We start from the raw sequence: 8,607 nt of genomic DNA, 5'->3' as shown, positions 1-8,607 counted from the left end.
AGAAGCTCAGCATCACCCAGGTTTGGCAGCCCCCTTGATTGAACCCCATCCAGCACCATAAACATACACTCCCTCCACCATCAGACTACTGTGGCTACAGAGTACAAGATGCACAGCAGCAACTTGCCAAAGCTGCTTTGACATCGCTTTCTAGTCTTGCGACCTTTCTCATCCAGAAGATGAAGGGCAGCAAATGCTTGGGAAAACCACCACCACTGAGTCCACCTGTCCCATCCCCAAGTCACTCACCATCCTGACTTGGAACCATATCAGTGTTACCTCACTGTCGTTGGGTCAAAATCCTGGAACTCCCTCCCTAACAGTACAGTGGGTGTACCTACACCATATGGTCTGCAGCGGTTCAAGAAGGCGGCTCACCACCGCCTTCTCAAGGGCAATAAGTGCTGGCCTTGCTAGTGATGCCCACAGCCCAAGATTAAGTTTTTAAAAAAAGGACAAGGGGGGCATCATTAAAATTAGAGTTAGGCTATTCAGGGATGATTTCAGGAAGCACTTCACAAAAACAGTGGAGGAAATTTGGAACTTCCACTCAAACAGTTGCTGAGGCTGGAGGGTGATCTATGAAAATGTCAAAACTGACACTGTTCGGATTGAACTTTGGCAAGGATATTTAGTGTTATGGAACTAAGATGGGTAAACTGAGTTAAGATACAGAGATGCTGTAATCTAATTAAATGGCAAAGCTGATATGGCATCCTTCAGTGCTTATGTCCCTTTGCTATGAGACCTGGGTAACACATGAACACATCCCTACATAGTACACAAAGTAAAAGGTTGTAAAAGTCCTAACATAGCTCACTAGCACAGGAGGACTATTTAGTCATCCTCTGGAATATGCCTACAAAATAGAGTTGCATTGTAGGTGTCTGAGTTGTGCTGTTAATGATTGAGTTGATCTGCAGACACTTCTTGAGTGGAAACATTAAGTTTATTTACAATATACTTAGCAGCAACTACATGTGTGCTTTCAACTCCAACTCCACCTTTAGACTGACTGCTGAGGTAGCCCGCACTACTCTCCTATTGGTCACTACAGATGATGTGACCTTCCTTAACAAATATTATTCTTAAAGGTACATTTCACGCTAAATAAAATCGTAATTACTACAAGTTGTCAAGCTTCCCGACATATTCCAAGAGAACTCATCACATGACCTTTCACCTCCAACTCTTGCCCCCACATTCCTGCCATTGATCACCTGATCTAGCCATCCTTGTGGTGCCCCATTTCCCACGCCAATTGGAAAGCAAATAGACTCTCCCAAGGATCTTCCCCAGATCTCTAATCGTTTGTGTAACTAAATGAAAGCGTTCAAATAAAATGCTTTTGATTTGACCATGATTTATCTCCCAGTTTTGCCAGCAGCAATATCCAAGCGATTAACATTTAATTCTTGGAAACCCTTGGGGTAATCCTGGAGAGTTGGCAAGTCCACCCTTCACTATGGCACAGTATCATTGCCCATACCCAGGGATATCTGATTGATGTTATCTGCAATAATAGCATTATTCAAATTGTTGTTTTTTTTTAAATTAAGGGCCATAACTCTGATGGAGTGGCAATTGAGTTGGATTGAGCCTGAAAATCCAGCTGATCCAATCTCGCCCGACCTTCCGACTCAGGCCAGGCGAGATCTGGGCAGTACAGCGCATCCCCGGGCCTAGTGTCAAGGGCTGGAGAGGCGAAGGTAAGTAACCACACCCCCTGAAATCAGGAAACGATATCCCTGACTACTTGTGATGATTTTATAGTAAACTAAACTTTCATTTAAAGAATAAGAGGAAAGAAACATAATTACATTTAAACACTAGAATGGCTTTACACAGTAAACAGTGCTTTAAAACGATTCCACAAGATCTTAACTCAGCTACCCGCAGAGCTAACCATCCCCTTTTCTGTTCAGCAACATCCTTATAGATTCTAAAATCTTTTGCATTGCAGTAATTTTTACCACACAGTGCCTTTTCCCTTGGGACCACTCAGTTTTCATTCCGCCTCCCTCACCCCACGAGGAGTGTAAAATCCAGTCCATTTACTCTGTTTCCCTCTCCACAGATGCTGATCTGCTATTTCCAGCATTTACGTTGTTTCAGATTTCCAACATCCGCCATATTTTGCTTTGGTCGTTAAAAAAGGCTGTTCACATAATTGTACAGGCTGTTAACGTTAGATAATGATGTAGAAAAATTCAACCAAAACTCGTGGTACTATAAGTTGAAGCCTGTAGTCAGGAACTCTTTATATATTAGCCAATCTAAATAGGCCTCCAACAACCCAATACTGGAGTTTAGACCAACGCGTACAGCAAAGGACATTATGTTATTTCCTGAAGGAACAAAATGTGTACTTTTTTGTGATTCTAAGATAGTCAAAGTGAGAATTCAGGAACACATCCAATTCTGTTCACACCCCCACTGCTGTCACTTTCAAATTGAAGTTTGTGGTCTGCCACACAATTAGCTAGCAGGACTAGAAGGCTTAGTGTAGGCCATTTAGTCCCTCAACCTTGTCAAGACTGAGATCGATAGATTTCTATGTATTAAAAACATTGAGCGATATGGGGATAATGCAGGTAAATAGTGTTGATGTAGAAGATGAGCCATGATCTCATTGAATGGTGGAGCAGGCTTGAAGAGCTGAATGGCCTACTCCTCCTATTTATGTTCTTGTTCTGTCATTGAATTAATTCATATCTGTTCTGTATATTAACATATGCCCATCCTGATTCCACAAGGCTTAATATCCCTGCCTAACAAGACACTACCCATTTTAACTTTGAAATGTCATTGATGTCAGCCTCAGTTTTTTTGAGATTGGTGTTGGACCACAGAGAGCTCCAGATTCCCTCTGCCCTATATGTGTAGAACTGTATTCTGGACATCAACCCTGACTGTCCAAGCTCTAAGGTTCTGCCCCCTTGTTCAGGACTCAAGGAAATAGGACAAAACTATCAAATCCTTTAATCATCTTAAACACCTCAATATAAGTTCACCCCTTAATCTTAACTTGAGGGAATACAGTGTATTTGGAAGCAAGAGGAACTGGAGCAAAAGCAGAATGGATTAGTGATGGGGGGGTGGGGTTCTGGTCACAAAACTGACCATCCCCGATAATCACAATCTCACCGATTACTCATCTATTGTCAATGTGAAGCTTGTTTGTAATTAGAAATGTGGACCCAGTAAACATGGTGTGCAGTTCTGTTGGGTCTGAAGACCCAGAGACACTAATCCAACCACTCACACTCAACGATGGGAAAGGTACTCAATCCTTTGCTTTATAAGCCTTGCAGAGTATGATGACACCAATTTTAAATGAGGGTCAGTCTGGGTGTTTTGATCCAATAGACACTGGCTCAGGCAACGTGCATTTTAACCCAGCAACAAAGGAGGATTTGTGATATAGAGATGAACTTCATGTTTATAAACAGCTTTTTGGTGCCAAAAATCATGATTTACTTTTACTGCCAGTTCCAGAATAATCAGATATTGTACTTCATTGAGTGTGAGGGTTTGGATTAATGTCTCTGGGTCTTCAGACCCAACAGAACTGCACACCATGTTTACTGGGTCCACATTTCTAATTACAAACAAGCGTCACATTGACAATAGATGAGTAATCGGTGAGATTGTGATCACTGGGGATGGGCAGCTCTGTGACCGCTACCCCACCCCCACCACTAATCCATACTGCTTTTGCTCCAGTTCCTCTTGCTTCCAAATACACTGTACTCCCTCTAGTTAAGATTAAGGGGTGATCTTATATTGAGGTGTTTAAGATGATTAAAGGATTTGATAGTTTTGCCCTATTTCCTTGAGTCCTGAACAAGGGGGCAGAACCTTAGAGCTTGGACTGTCAGGGTTGATGTCCAGAAAACAGTTCTACACATATAGGGCAGAGGGAATCTGGTGCTCTCTGTGCTCCAACACCCATCTCAAGAAAACTGAGGCTGACATCAATGACATTTCAAAGTTAAAATGGGTAGTGTCTTGTTAGGCAGGGATATTAAGCCTAGTGGAACCAGGATGGGCATATGTTAAAATACACATCAGATATGAATTAATTCAATGGCCAAACAAGAACAGGAGTAGGCCATTCAGCTCTTCAAGCCTGCTCCACCATTCAATAAGATCATGGCTCATCTTCTACATCCACACTATTTTCCTGCGTTATCCCCGTATTGCTCAATGTTTTTAATACATATACATAAAAATCTATCAATATCGGTCTTGACAAAGTCGAGGAACTAAATGGCCTACAGTAAGCCTTCTCGCCAATTGTGTGGCAGACCACAAACTTTGCTTTAAAAGCGACAGCTGTGGTGGTGTGAACAGAATTGGATGTGTTCCCGAATTCTCACTTTGGGTATCTTAGAAACACCAAAAAAAGACCCATTTTGTTCCTAAGCAGGAACTATCATGTCCTTTGCTGCACACGTTTGTCTAAACTCCAGGCTGTGGAGGGCCTATGTAGATTGACTAATTTCCAGATAGAAAACAACTTAAAAGTTGTAGATGATATGGCTTTGAGGATGTGCTTTTTTTGGGGGTGGGGGTGGGGAAAAAGAGAGAGAGAGAGAGAAGAGACCAGACCTGGAACAGATGGAATCTTAATCTTCCTTTCACCAAAAAAAAAACTCTACCCATTTAAAAGACAATTGCATGATCATAGAGAGCTCAGTGCTAATGAGAATACATTTGAGTCTGAGTCTGTCTGGAAGAAAAAGGTGGTGGAAGGGGGAAGCTTGCTTTAATTGAATTGATTTCCCTCTGGTCTTTGAAGGCTACATGGAACATTGGTGTCCAATGAAGATTTGTCAGACCCCACACATTGTAGGACTGCATCCCAGCCAATGAGAACTCTTGTTGATGATGTCAGCTCAGGAGGAGCCCATCAAGGAGACATGGACAATTGTTCACCACCCTCCCGATCTGAAGGGGAGCCCAGTGGAAGACACATGGTCTATCAATGTTGGGTCTAGGTAAGCCAGGCAGTACTTCAAGCTACCATTAGCTCCAAGGTAGAAATTAAAGCAATTGACAATGAAAAGATTTTTTATTTTAATCCATGTGGCACAACAATTCAATGCTACAAGTTCTTTCTTCCTGGAGAAAGCCAAATTGACCAGGTCTAGTTGGAAACATCACATACAAGCAAAGTAATCTACAATCAGATACTAGATGCCATGTTAACTGGTCTCCTTTAGTGAGAGCTTGTCAAACAAGTACTCTCCCATCCCATTCTCAGGAGCTCCCAGACGCTTCAGGTTGGTGATGTAGTCCCCAAGTTGCTTGATGGTCTTGACCTGCTCATCCAAAAAGTCTCTCTCCAGGAAGTCACACAGCTGGAAGAGAAAGAAACATTGCAACACTGTCAAAATGTGAAGACCAGGCCCTCTGCAGCCAATTCTCCTCATTCCTGCTTCTCATAGGGAGACAGCTTGCAGGAAGTTATTTGCTGCATGTTATGCTCAAGAAAAGCATCTTTTGATGAAACAAAGTGCTCCATTAATGGGGAATCTTCAGGCCATGAAAGGAGCGACATAACAGACTGGCATTGCATGCCCCAAGCACCTTTGAAGTGAAGCAGTTGTGATAGCTGACTGAGACAGTTTGAGATATCAGTCAACAGATTGGATATTGACCAGGACAATAGGGATAATACAAGTGCTGACACAGATACTAGAGACACTGATGCAGAACATTGACTCAAGGGAATGCTACCAATAGAGCCACTGCTAATTTGAAAAGCAAGTTCTTATTTTGTCCAGATATTGGTCCATTCTAGAATGTAGTCATTCAGGACAATATGGTGTTGGGTCTAATTGGTTGATGATTTCAAAGGCAACAAAACAGTACAAAGTCTACCAGTCATCAGAATTAGGATGAAGTGAAGCTTACATGAGGGTCAGTTTCAGTGGTGGCAAGTTGGTGTAGATCCAGCAGACTCTGGTTCACATTCTTCTCCAGATCCAGGGCAACTTGCATTGCCTGTAGACTGTTGCCCCACTCATCTCTCCCTGGTTTCTAAAATGGAGAAAGACAGGTCAGTTATTGCAGGGTGCTTTCATCATATCCATTTGTTCTATTATAGACTGAGCCAGAAGTGAGAGATCAGACAAGTGAAACTAAGTGAAGGAACACCTCTTTGTCAATCTAATGAATTGAAGCCACATTATTAAAAGTGGCCATTGCCCCAATTCCAACCTTAACATCATGGAAGATGATGTATCCTCCACGCTGGCTCTGGAATTTAACCAGCTTCTCTGCACGTTCCCGCTTCTCCTCAGACTGATGTTTGAAGAACTGGGAGAAATGGTTGAGGGCGACATCATCCTGGTCAAAGAAAGACACCTGAAAGAACAATTCAAATTCCATTAACACCACTGACCCCAATTCTAATCCTCACAGTAGAGGAAGTCCTCTTCCAGCTTTCTAACCATACTGACTATTCAACGTGAAGTCACATTAAATTCTGCCCCTTCCTCAGGTATATTTACCGGTCTATAAACCAACTAGTTTCCAATTGTGAAGATTAGCCAGGCAGGGAACAAACCACCCAGCACTAGTTGAATATTTGAAGGAAGTGCAGTTTTGATAAAAATTGCCCATTTCACTCCTAATAAATCAGTTTGCACTTAATGGAATTGAATTAACATCTACTCAATTCAGCATTAATGAATTATTGAAACAGTAACAACCAACCACTAGAAAAATAGGAATTGATGTTATAGGTAATGAAAGTGGGAATTTAAAAAGACAATCTTGCCAAAAAGTTGTTAGACTTCATTAGGACAGTGAGCATTTAATAAATTGCTACCATTTTCTTCCTATAGGGAATGTTAGTTGCGTAGAGCATCTTTAACTACAAGATGACATTAGCTCAGCAGTGAGGTTATAGGACCAGTAACCCAGAGAACATGTTCAAGTCTCAGGCTGTCTAAACATTTTAAATTAGTTAGGAAAACTAGTAATACAGTATCAGAAAAAGTAACCATGAAGCAGTCAAATTATTTAAAACACAACTAGTTCACCAATGAAAGCTGCTGTCTTTACCCAGTCTGGCCTACAAACAACTCTGTTCCCACACTAATATTGATGACTCAACTCCCTTTTGAAATAACCAAAGCCATGCAATTGTGGCAATTAAGGGGGGGATGGGCAATAAATACCAGTCACATCCTGAGGATAAATATTCAAAGATTAACATAGTATAAATGGCCAACAGATAGAATATGCTAATGTATGATGTAGATGATGTACCCCCTGATCCTAGTCAGTCATGGGTTAGACTTGAGAGAGAGGGGGATTGGAATTATGCCTTGGAGTGACATGCCTGCTCCTTACTACATCTGAACAGGTTACACACAGTAAACAGACATGTCTAAGAATCAAAACACACACCTAGAGTCCAAGGTAGGACTCATCTCAGCATACTAGTTGCTTTTGGACATCACTAACATACCACCATTCCAACAATATTACTGCCAAATTTGGGGTTGAATTGACATTAGTTAGAACAGCAACAAATCTCCAAACACACAATACATCAAGTTAGGTTGAAATGGGGAAAGGCTTTATTTCAGCATTTAAACCTTCAGAGACAACACTCACCATGGAAAGATAAAGATAGGAGGCAGCAACCTCACAATCTGGGTGATAGTTTTGACAAACCTGGTAGTCCATTTTGTAAATGCAGGCTTCTTTTCCTTAATTTTCACCAAAACACAAACCCTATCACAAATTTAGGATGAACACCAACAATACCTAAAAGTTCACTTTATACTCCAGGGACACAACCTCATTTTATTAAGCAGGAAGTGACAACATCAATGATGGGCAGCCATTCTTGTTAACCAATCAAACAGTTGGGTTTCCATCAGCACTGGATAGGATTTGGGACACAGGAGCCAATCAGAATGTTAAAGGAGGGGCTCCATTGATTGACAATTCAACCATGATGGATTGCTGATTTATCTTTGAACATCTTAGAGTCATAGAGTCAAAGAGGTCTACAGCACAGAAAAAGGCTCTTCGGCCCATCGAATCTGCGCTGCTCAAATAAGTACCTAACTATTCCAATCCCATTTTCCAGCACTAGGCCCATAGCCTTGTATGTTTAGACATTGCAAGTGCACATACAACTATACTTAAGTATTCACAAATGCAAACTCTGAAAATATATCTACCTAAAAAGTGACAATAAAATATACTCTCAAACCTTACTTTGACATTTGATTTGAGGTATTAATGTAAAAAAACTAACACCATCAATGGAAAATTTAAGATGTTAATTACAGACAAATAATTAAGAATGTGGATCAACATAAGTAAAAACATTGCCATAGTTAAAACACTGCCACAGTAAATGGATAATATCCAGAAAGGCAGTTACTATAGAAAACTCAGGTATTTGAATTGGCCTACCCGGGTAAAATGGCGGTGTGGAGCCGATTGGTCAGCTCTGCGACCATCCCTGCCCATTTCACCAAGCCTGCCCGACATGGGAACAATTCAGGTCTTTGTATCAGACTCCAGATCAGCATCAGAAGTGGGGAGGTAGATTGCAGTAGGGGAGTAGTTTTG

The sequence above is a fragment of the Carcharodon carcharias genome, chromosome 31, assembly GCF_017639515.1.
Source record: "Carcharodon carcharias isolate sCarCar2 chromosome 31, sCarCar2.pri, whole genome shotgun sequence".
NCBI lineage: Eukaryota > Metazoa > Chordata > Chondrichthyes > Lamniformes > Lamnidae > Carcharodon > Carcharodon carcharias.
This window is presented reverse-complemented; position numbering follows the sequence as displayed.